This window comes from Oncorhynchus tshawytscha, linkage group LG28 (genome assembly GCF_018296145.1).
Source record: "Oncorhynchus tshawytscha isolate Ot180627B linkage group LG28, Otsh_v2.0, whole genome shotgun sequence".
In the NCBI taxonomy this organism is placed as follows: domain Eukaryota; kingdom Metazoa; phylum Chordata; class Actinopteri; order Salmoniformes; family Salmonidae; genus Oncorhynchus; species Oncorhynchus tshawytscha.
The window spans coordinates 14777486-14795220 of record NC_056456.1 but is presented as its reverse complement, the minus strand read 5'-3'; the positions used below and the strand labels follow the sequence as shown (position 1 = coordinate 14795220).

The following is a 17735-nucleotide window of genomic DNA, read 5'->3' as shown; positions in this document are numbered from 1 at the left end:
ACTTATAAAACACAACTTTAAGAACACCTGCTCTTTTTATGACACACCCTGACCAGGTAAAAGCAATGATCCCTTATTGATGTCACTTGTTAAATCCACTTTAATCAGTGTAGATGAAGGGGAGTGGACAGTGTAAAGAAGGATTTTTAATCCTTGAGACAACTGAGACATGGATTGTGTATGTGTGCCATTCAGAGGGTGAATGGGCAAGACAAAGTGAATGGGCAAGACAAAGTGCCTTTGAACGTGGAATGGTAGTAGATGCCAGGCACATCGGTTTGTGTCAAGAACTGCAACGCTGTTGGGTTTTTCACGCTCAACTGTTTCCTGTGAGTTTCAAGAATGGTCCCCCACCCAAAGGAAAAGCAGCAAACTTGACACATCTGTGGGAAGCGTTGGAGGCAACATGCAACTCAATATTAGGAAGGTGTTCTTAATGTTTGGTATACTCAGTGTATACACACACACACACGCACATGCACACTGTACCTATTGTAGCAGCCCTCTTCTCACCACAGGGACTTCCAAGGCTCTGTCTCTTTTATGCACATACTCGGATAATGAGTCAGTTTGTGTTCAACTTTTCCCTTCCTATCCAAAATCAAGAGATACGTAAAGCTAGCTGCCTTCCTCCTGTACTGAAATCCCAAAGGTCCTGCAGGGTGTGCTCACAAATAATTGCCATTTAGAGTCATGACAGGAAGTGGTTTGAAGCCAGCTACTTAAAAAGAGAGGAAAACAACCTCTTAACATATTCCGTAGATGTCATCTGAACGTGGGAGAGAGATAAAAGCAGATGCATGCCAGTACAATAGTCCCCAACCTGTTTTGAACACCTTTATAGGATACAAAATGCTTTGGCACTCCTTACTTTTTCCTAATAATTTATTTAGTGGTGATGATCTCCATCTCATCTGATACATACTGTAAATCATACTTTGTCTATGAATTTAAAAAAATAGATTAAGTATTTCAACTATTTCCATAGTTTCTTCCTCATTATGGCTAAATTGCGTGTACCCCCTTAAAGAACGACTGCCCCTAAAAAACAACTAATCCCATTGAAAACGACCTATGTAGCATTGATATGAGTCAAACATGTATTTTAGTGTAAAATGTACTACAAAGTGTATGGGATAATAATGATAGAACCCTGTAAATTTGTATTTTGACATTCGTGGTCACACATTGAGATGTGTGGTTCGTAAATGTGCAATTTTATTTTGCAAGCTTGTATCTTAATGTGTGAAAAAAAATAACAACAGTCGCAAACATGTAACTTGGCATTTGAATACATTCAATAAGATTTGCAATCATCATTTATTTTCAGAATTATTACAAGTCTATTTACGACTATGAATATTCTGCAGCGAAACAAAAAATACACTTCAAGATTGTATCTGCGCACGCTTGGAGTTATATAACTGTTGTCACGTTACCAAGAGTTACCAAGTATGTAGAAAGTTTTTTAAACAGAGATTCACAAGTTTTTTTAATTCACTGAGCAACATTGCGGGCAGGACCTTTTACTCCTGACCAATCAGCCAAAACCACCGCCGCCTATTGCTGCAACCACTGGCCGGATTGTTCCATCAATCAAATCTTAGGAAGTAGTTTGAAGAGGAGAAGGGAAGTCATTTCTTCAAAGTAACTAGAATATAATGATCAACCTGAAGGTAATCATCTCTTTTATCTGTGTACATATTTTGTAGTTGTAAAAATGCATGATAGTAGTTTGTTTATGTGAAATATAAATAGTACATTTCAGATTAACTCAATTGACAGCAGCTAAATTCATTTTAGCTAGCTGGCTTCTGACATTCATCCTAGCTTTACTGTCAATTGGCTAGCTTTAGATGCGAGGTGGAAACAAATGTTTGTGGTTAACCATCTTATTGATAAAGGTCATAAATGCCATTAGCTAGCTGTCAACATGAAGCTAGCTACCTAAATTTAAACTGCTGGGGGGAAAACTCCCACCATAATCATAGTAGTTAGGTTTCTAAGAAAGCAATACTATATATTTGCTCGCTATATATTAAAGACTTGTTACTGACTTTTGAAGACTTTTGTCAAACTACTTCGTTCCACTGCGTTTTTGATTAATTGGTGACTGAGAAGCTGGCAAGAAAAATGCCTCATCCTGCTAACGGGCTGTGTTGTTTTGATATAATTTGGCTGAATAAGCTTGTGAACAGTTACATGAGTGCTTAATTAGCCTAGTTAGCCAAATTACTGACTGACCAGGCTGGTTGTTATTCAGGTTTTTGTTATTATTGCCTTTCAGGTGGAGGGGAAGTAAGATCACTAGAAAGCAGAATTCTGCCAGACAACCACAGGACCCAAGAGGTATTATAGTCAATGCTTATGAACTGGACATTGTATGTGGAATTGCCCATTTATATCAATGACACTAACAAAGTGGTTGGCTTGTGCAGCAACATGTGCAGTGAATGCTAACATGGCTTTGGTGATGAACGGTACATCATGTGTATACTGTCATCTCCCAATCAGACCTCTACATGCTGTAACATGGGCCTGGATGGTGAGGCACAACTGCTTCTGGCTGCCGTACTGAATATTGGGGCCTTCAGTGGTACCTGACGTTACAGTAAGAGTCTCTACATCTCTTTCTCGTAGCCATTTAACATGTCATCATGAGGCTCCAGTTTGACAATGCATGCTTCCAGCAGGATGCACAGACAACTATGGTTTGCATGCCCTACTGAAGGACCCTACTGTGCGGAATAGGTGGTTGTAGTTCGTTGGTCCCCAATGGTGGTGAGTATACCGGTAGCTAAACTATAGACTGCTGGTTATGTATCACTATCATCAATGACATAGCTGATGTTCACACTTCAATACAACTCAGATTTGGATTGGAAACAGAATAACATTTCAAAAGAAGGCAAATAATTAGTAGGAACCTCTTGTCATGATTGTGATGTTGCCAGATTGACTTTAGAGGCAGTATAACTTCTGCCAGCTAACTAAAATTGAAGGGAACACTGTATTGTAGCTAGCTAACATTAGCATTGCTAGCTATTTTTGACTAACTTTGCTAGTTACATTAATAGCAACATTGCCATCTCTCTAATGGAAATTTGACGACATAATATGGCAAAGTTGTTTCCTACTAATTATTTGCCTACTTCAGCAATGTCATCTTGTTTCCATGCCACTATAATTTAGTTTAATTTAGACTAAACAGTCACATTAGCCTTTTGAGGTGCAACCCATGCCTAAGGCACAAATAAATATTGGATGCGGCTATGGTGGTACTAGCTAACTCACACTGTTGTAGTCAGACATATGTAAACTGCCATTATTTGTTGCTTATTTCCAAGGCATAACTTAGCTCGATGAACGAGCCTGGTCGCTGTGTTCACCATTCTATTTCTCTTCACATTTTATGATATTTGAAGTGAAATAGAAAGGTGAACGCAAGGATCAGGTTGGTTCCACCAGGCTAATCATAACTACCATTGATTGTATATGTGTGAAAGAGACGATCCAGTATCGTTGAGGGGCCAGGAGCTGATATACGCTGCTATGCCCATAAATGTGGCTCTGGCAAAGACCTCACCTCTTGCCTTTAAAAAAAAAAAGTTTTACCTTTATTTAACTAGGCAAGTCAGTTAAGAACAAATTCTTATTTTCAGTGACGGCCTAGGAACAGTGGGTTAACTGCCTGTTCAGGGGCAGAACGACAGATTTTTACCTTGTCAGCTCGGGGTTTCGAACTTGCAACCTTTCGGTTACTAGTCCAACGCTCTAACCACTAGGCTACCCTGCCGCCCCGCCTGCTCAACAACGGTTGTCGATGGGGAGAACAAAATTAGGTAGATTTAGTCTGACCTGATCAAACTTCAACATAGAATAGGTGATATCTGACACAAAAAAAACAGATTCTAACTGCCATTGGTAATAGAACCGTGACTGTGTGCATGTGTTCACAGATACCTTTATGGAGACAGCACTTGGGGAGACTTCCAAGATGATATGATGGAGTCCAGACTGACGAGACAGGCTTGATGCTGATGTCTCTGAATGGATCAAGACCTTGCACTCAGCAATATAGTTATACAGGACACATCTATTTGAAGTCTGAATCCCGTTTGGGTGAAAGATCGTCCATTGACAGACTTGTTGGGGAATGCTTGGCGAGTTAGCTGGTTAGCCTAGCTATAAACGTAGCTGGCTAGCTAACTTCAACGGCAATAACAGAAACACTTAACCGCTAAAACATATGGACTCCTGTAAGAAATCTACGCAGTGGTGAGAAAAGCATAGAGCTAAATATATCAAAGAAAGTGCCAATCCAAAGATGGATGAATGAAAAATAAATGAATAGCAAAGTTAACAGCTTACGTGGATAAAGCCATCCAGGATAATCATACAGTTTTGCTGACTCAACTGGAATAATAACAAGCAGCTACATGACCACATAGCTCTTGAAGTTGGACGTCTCCAGACTCGTGTAGAATTCCTAGAATCTTGGAGAATAGGCGCTGCCAAAACAACTAAGTTCCACTAAGACGTGTCTGTCATAGTTGCAGGACTGCCAGCTGACGAAAACGAGGACCTAATGTCCAAGGTGAACCAGCTGATATTGGTAGGCTGCGAAACAGAGTTGATTGCAGTTGAGAGGATGAGGGAGAGAGGTAAAGGTCCCGGGTCGTGAAGGTGGGGTGTCAACCCACGAAGGAGAAAGTGGCGAATAACAATAATAAAATCCTTAAACCCATACGTTATCTCAATAAATGAAACATTTGCGTTGGCAAGAAACTTGATTTTGAAGGGCATGCATGGTATGGACACAACAGAAAAGTTCCTCTGTCCAATGTCTGTGTTCTTTTGTCCATCTTAATCTTTTCTTTTTATTGGCCAATCTGAGATATGGCTTTTTCTTTGCAACTCTGCCTAGAAGGCCAGCATCCTGGAGTCTCCTCTTCACTGAGTTGAGACTGGTGTTTTGCGGGTACTATTTAAGAAGCTGTCAGTTGAGGCATCTGTTTCTCAAACTAGACACTCTAATGTACTTGTCCTCTTGCTCAGTTGTGCACCGGTGCCACCCAATCCTCTTTCTATTCTGGTTAGGGCCAGTTTGCACTGTTCTGTGAAGGGAGTAGTACACAGCGTTGTACGAGATCTTCAGTTTCTTGGCAATTTTTCGCATGGAATAGCCTTGATTTCTCAGAACAAGAATAGACTGATGAGTTTCAGAAGGAAGTTCTTTGTTTCTGGCCATTTTGAGCCAGTAATCGAACTCACAAATGCCAATGCTCCAGATACTCAACTAGTCTAAGGAAGGCCAGTTTTATAGCTTCTTTAATCAGAACAACAGTTTTCAGCTGTGCTAACATAATTGCAAAAGTGTTTTCTAATGATCAATTAGCCTTTTAAAATGATAAACTTGGATTAGCTAACACAACGTGCCATTGAACACAGGAGTGATGGTTGCTGATAATGGGCCTCTGTACCCCTATGTAGATATTCCATCAAAATCAGCCGTTTCCAGCGACAAGTCATTTACGACATTAACAATGTCTACACTGTATTTCTGATCAATTTGATGTTATTTTAAATAAGGACATTTCTAAGTGACCCCAAACTTTTGAACGGTAGCATATATTACGCTACTTTCGATGATGTGGACAGTATGTGTTACTACATTACACAAGCTGATGTTTTGATCACATATAATTACACATCCATTTTACCTCAGATTGGTGGTGGTATAAAAGTTTATAGTCAACATGATGACACAAGATACATTTCTTAAAAAATATCTATCTTTGGTTTTGTGCTGTTGATTGTGTCATGTGCTGGTGGTCGCAGGACTTAGTACGCAGCTGTCATTTACTTTCTCAAATGGAATGGAAAACTCTGGGCAGTCTCTCCATAAAAGTCACTTGCCACGCACCAATACAAGGATTTGAAAATCAAACTATCACTTAAATAGCAGCCAACCTTTGTCACTGTTGATATCCTATGGAGTTCTTTGAAGTTAACTAACAGAAAAAGTCATTTGTTCCCTTTTCCGTGATTGCAGCCTCCCGGAATCAACATTCGCCATTTCAAAATATAGATAGAAGCCTTCTACAAATTCTCATCATACCAACCATGTATAGGTTATTCCAAGTTTCCGTGTGGCCTTTGAATAGTGTTAGTTTAAACAGCACTACAACCCAAACGTCAACCCAAATACAAGTAATATGATTACTATTGCTGCACTGTACTATTGAAGTCAGAAGTTTACATACACCTTAGCCAAATACATTTAAACTCAGTTTTTCACCATTCCTGACATTTAATCCTAGTAAAAATTCCCTGTCTTAGGTCAGTTAGGATCACCACTTTATTTTAAGAATGTGAAATGTCAGAATAATAGTAGAGAGAATGATTTATTTCTTTCATCACATTCCCAGTGGATCAGAAGTTTACATGCACTCAATTAGTATTTGGTAGCATTGCCTTTAAATTGATAAACATGGGTCAAACGTTTTGTGTAGCCTTCCACAAGCTTCCCACAATAAGTTGGGTGAATTTTGGCCCATTCCTCCTGACAGAGCTGGTGTAACTGAGTCCGGTTCGTAGACCTCCTTGCTCATACACGCTTTTTCAGTTCTGCCCACAAATTTTCTTTAGGATTGAGGTCAAGGGCTTTGTGATGGCCACTCCAATACCTTGACTTTGTTGTCCTTAAGCCATTTTGCCACAACTTTAGAAGTATGCTTGGGTTCATTGTCCATTTGGAAGACCCATTTGCGACCAAGCTTTAACTTCCTGACTGATGTTTTGAGATGTTGCTTCAATATATCCACATACATTTCCTGCCTCATGATGCAATATATTTTGTGAAGTGCACCAGTCCCTCCTGCAGCAGAGCACCCCCACAACATGATCTGTCAACCCCGTGCTTCACAGTTGGGATGGTGTTCTTCAGCTTGCAAGCCTTCCCGTTTTTCCTCCAAACATAACGATGGTCATTATGGCCAAACAGTTCTATTTTGTTTCATCAGACCAGAGGACATTTCTCCAAAATGTACAATCTTTGTCCCCATGTTCAGTTGCAAACCGTAGTCTGGCTTTTTTTATGGCGGTTTTGGAGCAGTGGTTTCTTCCTTGCTGAGCGGCCTTTCCAAAAAAAATTCAGAAGTCTTTGCTGATTTCTTTTGATTTTCCCATGATGTCAAGCAAAGAGGCGCTTGAAATACATCCACAGGTACACCTCCAATTTACTCAATGATGTCAATTAGCCTATCAGAAGCTTCTAAAGCCATTACATAATTTTCTGGAATTTTCCAAGCTGTTTAAAGGCACAGTCAACTTAGTGTATGTAAAAACTTCTGACCCACTGGAATTGTGATATAATTCACTGTAAGTTAAATAATCTGTCTGTAAACAATTATTGGAAAAATGACTTGTCTCATGCACAAAGTTGATGTCCTAACCGACTTGCCAAAACTATAGTTTGTTAACAGGAATTTTGTGGAGTGGTTGAAAAACTAGTTTTAATGACTCCAACCTAAGTATATGTAAACTTCCGACTTCAACTGTATGTGTAGATGTTTATATTTTCTATATATCACAAACTGTTTCTATGTAATAGTTATTTATTTGGACACTTTAAAACTGTGTTTTGACATTGGGCAACATTCCGCTGAAAAGGCAGCACACGAAATTCAAAAATATTTTTTAGAAATATGTAACTTTCACACATTAACAAGTCCAATTACGCAAATGAAAGAAACTTCTTGTTAATCTACCCATCATGTCTGATTTAAAAAATGCTGTACAGCGAAAGCACAACATATGATTGTTAGATCACCAAGTCAAAAAAACTGCCATTTTTCCAGCCAAAGATAGGAGTCACAAAAAGCAGAAATATAGATAAAATCACTCACTAACCTTTGATGATCTTCATCAGAAGGCACTCCCAGGAATCCCAGTTCGACAATAAATGACTGATATGTTCCATAAAGTCCATCATTAATGTCCAAATAGCCACTTGTTGGTACACCTGCTCATGACGCGCGAGCACTTCGTCCAGACAAAAACTCAAAGTTCTGTTACAGGTCGTAGAAACAAGTCAAACGATGTATGGAATCAATCTGTAGGATGTTTTTAACATAAAACATCAATAATGTTCCAACCGGAGAATTCCTATGTATGAAGAAAATCACTGGAACGAGAGCTAACTCTGTCGGGAGGTGCGTCACGAGCCTGAGACACTCTGCCAGACTACTGACTCAAACAGGTCTCATGAGCCCCTCCTTTATAGAAGAATCCTCATTCAAGTTTCTAAAGACGGTTGACATCTAGTGGAAACCGTAGGAAGTGCAACTTGACTCCATAGACACTATTCGGTAGGTCAAGCTTTGAAAAACTACAAACCTCAGATTTCCCACTTCCTGGTTGGATTTTTCTCAGGTTTTCGCCTGCCATATGAGTTCTGTTATACATCATTCAAACAGTTTTAGAAACTTGAGTGTTTTCTATTCAATACTAATAATAATATGCATATATTAGCATCTGGGACAGAGTAGGAGGCAGTTCTCTGGGCACACTATTCATCCAAAAGTGAAAATGCTGCCCCCTATCCCAAAAAGGTTATTAAAAGCATAATTTTCAATTTAAGTTTTAAGAATATAAATTTAAATTAACATTAATTTCAAATGATATTGAACTTACTCATGTAAAAACTACTGAATGAGTCCAAAACTTTGCTGTGAATTATTTATTTTAATGGTATAACCAAAAATCACCAACAGGTTTTCTCTGCCTACTCAAGATTTCCCCTTTTCGTTTTGTAATTGTAATCAAGTATTGTAGAAAGGCAGTTTGTAAGGAGTCTTTCTCCTGATGATGGTGACATTGGGGTCTTCTACACAACTGGTGAGAGGGTAATTATCATGTAAGGAATAGAGAGACAGATTTAGGACCTTTCCCTCAACGTTGCTTATTCAAATGACCTTTCAGCATAATGAAAATGGCAGCCTTATATATTGCTTATAGCATGAGCTCAGTCAGATACAGATACTGGGTCTGTCTGACATTTCCATCGCATTGCCGGGATACATAGATGATGATGAGAAGGGGCACTTAGTCTCCGAAGAGATTAGTTACCTCCACACGTGTGAAAGCAGCTCTGCTCCGGCTTTCCTCCCTTGCGCCGCTGAAAGAGCCAGGGTATTTGTAACGTATACGCCGGGAGTCAGGAAGCAGGTGCAGCAGGTGAGTTTAATACAGAAAAGTGTATAGTGTTCAGAAAAGTGGAAAGTGTACTGAATGTAAGATAAATTCAATGACAGCGAAGGACTGATGACAACTGAGGGCTAAATAAAGGGAGACTAATCAGGGTAGTGATGAAGTCTGGGTGTGCCTAATAATGGGGCCCAGCTGTGCATAATGAAAGGTTGTCAGTGCTGGTAGTTAGAAGACTTGCAACGTTAAGCGCCAGAGCGGGAGTAGACTTGACAACCCCCCCACAGCATGGCTCCAGTGCACGCTGCAGGGGGACGCTGGCCAGGGGGGCGGCCCCGAGGGTGAGGAGCAGGCCAGATCGGACGGCTACGGTGGAAATCTCGGATGAATTTGGGATCTAGAATGTCGTCCACTGGAACCCAACACCACTCCTCTGTACGGTACCCCTCCCAGTCCACCAGGTACTGGAGCCAACCCCCACGACGTTGGGAGTCCAGGGGGGATCTGACGGCATCGGCGGTGCTTCCCTCGATTTCCAAGGGAGGTAGAGGGGTGTCATGAAGGATGGCATCATCCAGGGGACCAGGAACCACCAGCCTGAGGAGGGAAATGTGAAAATAGGGTGCGATCCGGTAGTTAGTGGGTAGCTGTAATCAGTAACTTATCTCATTGGGCCTCTGGAGGACTTTGAATGGCCCCACAAACCATGGTCTTAACTTCTGGCAGGTGGACGGGAGGTTCCTGGTGGAGAGCCAGATGCGGGATCCTCACTGCGGTGTTGGTCCACCTGCTCAATCTGGTAGAGGACGGCGCGTTGGAGCCTCATGTGGGCAGCATTCCAAACCTCTACCGGCACGACTCGTCCACCGCAGGAGCTTCGGTCTGGCTTGGGGTTCATGGATCCAGGTCCGGCTGGTACCCCAGGACACACTGGAAGGGAGACAGCCTGGTGGAGGAGTGACAAAGTGAGTCCTGGGCATACAACGCCTAGGGAAGGATCCGGGGCCCACTCCCCCTGTTCTTGGTTGGTCCTCTCTACCTGCCCATTAGACTCACACCAGTACCTGGATGTGAAGCTGACCATGACCCATGCTTCTCCATGAAGGCTCTCCAAACCCGCGACGTGAATGGGGAACCACGGTTGGAGACGATGTCCTCCGGAAGGCCATAGTGTTGGAAGACCTGCTGGAACAGTGCCTCAGCGACATGGACAGCGGTAAGGAGACCATAGAGTTATAAAATGGAAAGATTTGGAGAATCTGTCCACAACAACCATAACAGTGGTGAAACAATCAGATGGGGGAAAATCAGTAACAAAATCGATGGACACATCGGACCAAGGGACCTTGTGTGCGGGGGTGATGAAGAAGGCAAGGCTTTCCTGGTGTATGGGGCCAACGGTGAGTGGTGCGGTGATTTGCGTAATTGTGCTGGATCCCAATGGTCACGTATCTAGGGTTTGGAAAGGAGAAGGAGAGGAGTGCGGGTATGAGGTTAACTTCAGGGAGGAGTCGAGGGCCTGGAATACTCGTGCCTACCCTGGGAGATGGAAGGTCACAGAACTGCCCTAATGCTCTAGTGGACCCTGGGTTAGGGCGCACCGGACACCTCTGAAACTGGTGCCCCTACTGGTCACAATAGGGACAGAGCCCCAGCTGTCTTCAACGACGCCGCGGAGATGCGTATGGTCCCTACTTCCATGGGTTCAGGCTGTGCCTCAGCCAAAGGAGGGAGGCGAGTGGCGAGGTGGACACTGGTGCTCCCGAATAAGGTTATCCACACGGATGGCCAGTGAGATGAGTGTCCAAGGATATGTTGTCTTCCTGACAAGCCAACTCCATCTGTACCTCCTCGCATAGTCCACTGCGTAATAAAGTATGGAGCTCCAGCTTATTACATCCGCTGGAGGCTGCCACAGTCCGAAAGGTGAGGGTGTACGCAGCGTTCTGGGCACCCTGCCGGTGCTGGAAAAGTCTCTCACCTCCCTCTCTGGAGGATGGTTGAAGACCACCCTGAACAGAGCCATGAACCTCTCATAGGAACCCAGCTGCTCCTCTCCCGTGGCAAACTTGGACCTCTCAGTGGTGGGGGCTCCCGTCTGAAATGCAAAATAGAGGGAGCACTGTAGTAGGAAGCCACGATAATTTGATGGACTGCCGTCATATTTTTCCGGAAGGGACAGCCGGTCATCGCTGACCTGGGTGGATGGCGGGGTAGGCTAGGGGACAGGCTCACTGTGACGACCTGTGGTAGGAGGCCCTCTGATAGGTGTATGGGGACCGCGCAGGTGGGGTCGAGGCGGTGGAAAACGCGTAGGACTTAGTTTCGCTAGCTCATCGTGGTGTTGATGGAATAGATGACCTTATTCATTAACCATCTGGAAGAGGGTTGAATCTGCTGCTGCTTCCATATTGTGTTATTCTGTAACGTATACGCCGGGAGTCAAAAAGCAGCTTCAGAAGGTGAGTTTAATACGGAACAGATACTAAATAACAAACATGGGACGTGTACTGAACATGAGAAAAAAAACAATAACACCAAAGGACTGATGACATCTGAGGGCTAATCGTAATCAGGGTAGTGATGAAGTCCAGGTGTGTCTAATGGGGCACAGGTGTGCGTAATGAAAGGTTGCCAGGACTGGTAGTTAGTAGACTGGCGACATCGAGCTCCAGAGCGGGAGTAGACGTGACCGTATTAACCATGCACCTATAGCTAACTTCTAGTATAAGAATATTTCAAAGATAAATACACAATGCAGAGGACGAGAGGTCAATAGAGTACTAACGATCAATGGAAAGTGTTTTTTTTCTTCTGTAATATCAATTGTCAGAGACATGGGAGGGATTTCAGTCCGGGACTCATAGCTACATCTCAAGTACTCTTGGTCCAAATTGTTTATACATTGAACCTGAAATAGGATACTTGTTATTTGGCCATTGACCCAGTTTTATTGCAAGTAATTCTAATTGGTCATCCACAGGCTAGGGCTGGGTTATAAAACTACATCCTGTCTCTTTGTTCTGTGGAGAGAATCACAGGAGAAAATCACATAGGACAGGGGAGCATGAACATCTACCATCTACTTCCCTGCATGATTTGTTCTATTTGAATAAACCTGTTTTCCTCCCACTGATTTGATTTGGGGTCTGTGTTACTGAAGAGTAACATCAACTGCTAACACTTGGTGCAGTGACCCGGATGTATTGGCCGTGAAAAAAAAACAAGAAAACTCATCAACTGTGTGTTGATCCAGAAGGAAGAGAGAAGGCTGAGCGCAACCCACTTTGGGAGTCAACTCTTAATCTCCTGATTGATGGCATGAGTGCTGGGTGAGTCTAGACCAATTATAATTTTAAAAGAACCAAATCAGGTTAAAATTAGTGCATGCAATGAGTGATACGTATCTGTGATGTATAGGGGTTCAAGTCCTCTATTAAAGGTTCGAGTCCTTTTCTTAAATCACAATCAGTTAAAATAAGCCATTTTATATTTGGGTTAAATAAATATATAAACATATAGATATATAACTTTTTAAGTTAATGTAATGCCATTGTTAAGTAAGAACCACTTTGGAAAAGGGCGGAACAGCTCCTCCGGATGTGAGCATGAAAGAGATTTTAAATTCACTGTCTAGTGATTTGAAGAACCATTTCAAAGTAGAGGCGTGTAGGCAAGAGATTAATAAAGAAATATTCCATCAATATTGACAAAGATGGAATATGGAATCTGTCTGATATACAAAAAGCTTGGGGGAAAATACAGAGAACTCGTTGACAAAAACTAGATGGTCTTTAACTCTATTAGCTGAAGTAAGGAAGAGTGATGAGAAATTGTCTTGATAACCGTGACAGGACATTGAATAGAGAAAGAAAGTTTGAGGGCTCTTGGTGAACAGATAAAACCTTAAAGTGAAATTCATCAATTACAGGAGGCAAGGGTGGCAGACTTGACCTCCACCTGTGGACCCTTTGTTCCCTCAATCTACCCTCACACTGAGTTGCGCAAGGATGATCAGGTTTCAAGCATCTTGTCAGCATTGCCAGGCTTTGAGTCAACAGATTATGACACCGGTGACAAACTCTGTCTTAGGCCAACCAGAACACAGGCTGTAAAAGGTAGTAAAGACAAACCTCCAGTGACAGTAATCACACACAAATCACCATAACCAAAACAGTTGGATGAATGGTCAAAAAAACGTTTAAACATCCACGAAACGTTGGTTTGATAACATGGGAACATTTGAAGCGTTATGAGAAACTCTACAATCTACATCCTTATGAGTTATGAGTTATTAGCCTTTGTTTGGAACAACCTGTGGTTGGTGAAGAGCAAGGTGTGGCAGATGGACAGAGATGGACAGAGAGCGAGACAGATGGACAGAGAGACAGATGGACAGAGAGCCATACATGTTTCACTTGAGGGTTTGACCAATGGGTACTTAAGGGTCTCTCCAATTGTGGAGAGAGAAACAAATGTGTTCAAAAAAACAAAAATAAATGTTTGAATACGAAGAAAGGTTTAGAGCAGAGGTGGTTAGACACAGTGGGTTACCCGACATGGAAGATAAACTCAATTCCTCCAAAAATGGGATATTCACCCATCAGCTGATGCAATCCATACATGATGATTGTCAAAAAACTTTTGTTTCCACAATTAATGACTGGGAGAGACAAAACTATGGCGACATCATCAACAGGTTGTCACGACTGGACAGAGACATCAATCAACGTAATAAAGCGGCTGTTATCGCAGTTGTGCAGATTCTGAGTGAAACCAACAACATTATTCGTTCAGCAAAAGAGAAACCTGGTGTATGTCATTATTGTGTGATTTCTGGTCACTGGCAACAAGAATGTTGGGAAAGAAAACGTGTTCTTATGAGGAATGGCCAGGAGAAGCAGGGTCCGTCTAAGGGAAAATGGAATCAAGACAACAGCCCCAACGACACAATGCTGGTGCAGGAATTTAAAAAGCTCTCTCCGGCTCAGCAGCAGATTTTGCTGTGGAGGTAAACTAATAGACCCCTTCTTACGTCCCATCTCAGCTGGTGTACATATGAAATCGGATGGAATATATGTAAACATGATGGTTAACAACTTTGCGGTAGATTTCTTGAATAGATACGGTGCTGAAGTCACTGTATTGCCCATATCTTATGCAAACATATATGTTTTCAGTACACGGGCAAGAAGATGGGAGCAACAGGATATGAAACAGCCCAAACCATTATCAATTTCTATTGGTCCAATGAAGATAGATGCAGGGGTGTGGAAAGGCTCATTTGAACAACCTATTTTAGGCCTTGATGTTATTATGCAACTTGACTCTACATTGAACATTTCTGAAGGAAAGGTGACGTGGCAAATTAGACAACTGCAGGATTCTACAGTTCAGAACAATCTTATTTGAACTATGATGAAAAATGAGTGTGGAACTTTTGGATATGGAACCAGTGTGCTTGACAGTTGTTGCCCCACCTTGCACAAAACAATATCCCATTAGCAAGGAAGCTATGGGCACTACTAAAGTAGTGATTAAAGATCTATGGGACATGGGTATAGTTGAAAAGACACATTCTGCCTCTAATAGCCCAGTATGGCCAGTGAAATTAATCAAGTGGTGACTAGCGAGTGACAGTGGACTACAGGAATGGAAATGACGCCATCTCCAACACACTCCACTGGTGGCTGATACTTCAACCATTTTTTCCTCATTGTCACCTGCTCACTCTGTGTTCTCAGTCATTGATATGGCTAATGGGTTCTGGTCTGTACCCTTACATCCAGAGGTCCATCCATTGCTTGCTTTGTTTGTGGATGGTTAACAGTATTAGTGGACTAGGACTCCTATGGGCCTTGATAATAGTCCTTCGATTTACCATTAGGTATTGCGGAGACATCTCCAAGATCTCCCTCAGATGTCCTCTGTTGTCATACAATATGTTGATGATATATTGTTGACCTCAGAAGATGAGGAAACGCATGCTAAAATCACTGTTAGAATGCTTGCATTGCCACAGACCATAAAGCTAGTCCTAAGAAAACCTGTGATTGCATGAGTAGGGCCATCAACCTTGGTCAACTGGTCTCACAGGGAAAAAGGAGCGATGACACAAAGTCGTACGGCTGCCATACAAGCTGCCAAAGGAGCCCACTACTATTAAAGAACTTCGCTTCTTCATGGGCTTGTGCAACTACAACAGATGCTGGGTGGACTCCTTCACCAACATTTCAAAACCCTTTAACGACATCCTCAAGGGAGACCCTGATTCAAAAGAGTCTGTAGCCTTCATAGAAGAACAGAAAGAGGTTTTTGGCAAGCTCAGACTAACTTTGTCATCAATACTGGCTTTGGGCATTAGGCCAACTGTTCACCCTCTTTGTGGCTGAGAAAGATGGCCACATGACCTCAGTGCTGACACAAGACCATGGTGATTGTCAGAAACCTGTAGGCTACTATTCAAAGAAATTGGATAATGTGGCGTTGGGATGGGGTCCCTGTCAGAGCTATGCAGGCTACTTATGTCGTTGTGTCGATGGTGGCATCGCTTGTTATCGACCAACATCTTACCATCAAGTGTCCACATGCTGTTCATGCTCTTTTGACAATGAATTGAGCTGCACAAGTCACAGCTGCTCATTGGAACAAATGGTCGACAGTGTTGGAGGCTCCTAACATCATCAAACAACGCGTGACACACCATGTAATCCAGCTACTCTGATGCTTCCTCCAGCTACCACATTACTTGAACACGACTGTTGTGAGTTGGTTTTGGATCAGCTTTCTGATGGGTTTATTAAGAGTCATCCGTTGGAAAACCCTGAGTTTATTTTCTACACAGACGGTTCAAGCATTGTGGAGGGGGGTGCGAGGAAGGCAGGCTGGGCAGTTAGGGACAAAATGGGAAGGTCCTTATCAAGTTTTGTTCATAACGAGGTCAGCAGTAAAAGTCCAGGTAAAATCACGATGGATACATGTCACTCATTGCAAGGTTGTCCATTTCGCTGACAAAGCGGAGCCTGGAGAATAAAGAACTGAATGACCCCCGATTGCTAATCAATCTCAGGTGAAGAAGCATAGTAAGATGATCAGAACCTGATAAGCTTCTACGTTGTTCACCACAGTCATCATATTAGGGAGATCTAGGTGAAGTGTCCAAAGTTTTCCTGAAAATCAGGACATGCTTACTTAGGGAGATCTATGTGAAGTATCATTTTCTCTTGAAACCAGGACACGTTACCTTCACTTCTTTGTGTCCTTTCTTACAGGTTATGAGAATCTACCATCTGAAGCTGAAGCAATATCCCTTGACCCAAGGGCTGTACTTGAAATGATACAAGATCACTGGTGAAGTGTTCATTAGAGAAGTCCTTATCAACCAGTGGAACAGAAGAAGAATTCCTCACTACCGGCAGACTGTCAGAACATAACTTCTAATAGTTATCTATGTGGGACTGATACCAGTGTGAAAGAGCTGGTCTCTTTTAAGGGACTTGGTGAATGGTTACCTTGCCAATAGGACGATTGAATATTATTGTCTTGTAGACACTATATTTTTGTGTGAGATTCCTCCTAATACAGGATGTGGTAGAAATCGTAAGGGACATCATCATTACACCTGTTAATACTTATTTTCTATCACTTTGAAATCTGTTTGTTATTGCAACAGCAAGTAAAATATGCCCTTTGTGTTTTATAGAGATGCTAGGTGTGTAATGTGAATGATTTTACGCTTACTGCTAATGTTTTTTATATTGTCTATTTTTTTCATGTGTTCTAAAAATAGATTTTAATTATATGTATTTTTAAAATGGACTAGGGGGGGTGTGTAAGAATATCTAGAAGATAAATACACAACACAGAGGACGAGAGGTCAATAGAGTACTAACGATCAATGGAAATAGTGTTTTTTCTGTAATATCAATGGTCAGAGACATGGGAGGAATTTCTGTCTGGGACTCATAGCTACATGGCAAGTTCTCATTGGTCCAAATTGTTTATATGTTGAACCTGAAATAGGATACTTGTTATATGGCCATTGGCCCAGTTTTATTTCAAGGAATTCAAATTGGTCAACCACAGGCTAGGGCTGGGTTATAAAACTACATTCTGTCCCTTTGTTCTGTGGAGAGAATCACTGGAGAGAATCACTGAGGACAGGGGAGCATGAACATCTACCATCTACCTCCCCGCATGATTTGTTCTCTTTGAATAAAACTATTTTCCTCCCCCTGATTTGCTTTGCGGTCTGTGTTATTGAAGAGTAACATCAACTGCTAACAGGGCCCTATCGATCGCAGAGTCTCAGGGATTAATTACTGAAATGTGCTTTCACATCACCACAAACTAATTTGGTTTAGTGGCCGTAGGATTAAACCTCCCATGGGTGACCAAGGCGTTTGCTCTCATAATTGCAAAGATAATATTCTGGAGACACAGTAGTGTTGCCCTGTTTGAAGTGAGCATGTACTGTGTGTCTACTCTACTGTTTAAACTGATCTACTTACTGTTTTATACTGTAG

The 17735-nt window shown here is 42.0% G+C and overlaps 1 protein-coding gene and 1 long non-coding RNA gene across 6 annotated transcripts in view; both read left to right on the top strand.

The window, feature by feature from the left end:
• Positions 1-17735, top strand: part of LOC112226800 (acid-sensing ion channel 1C-like) — a 185854-nt gene that overhangs the window by 117922 nt on the left and 50197 nt on the right. The gene's annotated exons all lie outside the window — the stretch shown is intronic.
• Positions 1522-17339, top strand: LOC112226801. 3 transcript variants are annotated; one of them, XR_006080172.1, is made up of 5 exons: positions 1522-1676; positions 2288-2349; positions 2515-2611; positions 2694-2781; positions 16482-17339. It is a non-coding gene; the product is annotated as an uncharacterized LOC112226801 (long non-coding RNA). The 3 variants fall into 3 exon arrangements; XR_002949786.2 differs by lacking the exon at positions 16482-17339 and adding an exon at positions 3960-4925 and having other exon boundaries at positions 2691-2781; XR_002949785.2 differs by lacking the exon at positions 16482-17339 and adding an exon at positions 3960-4925 and having other exon boundaries at positions 1526-1676.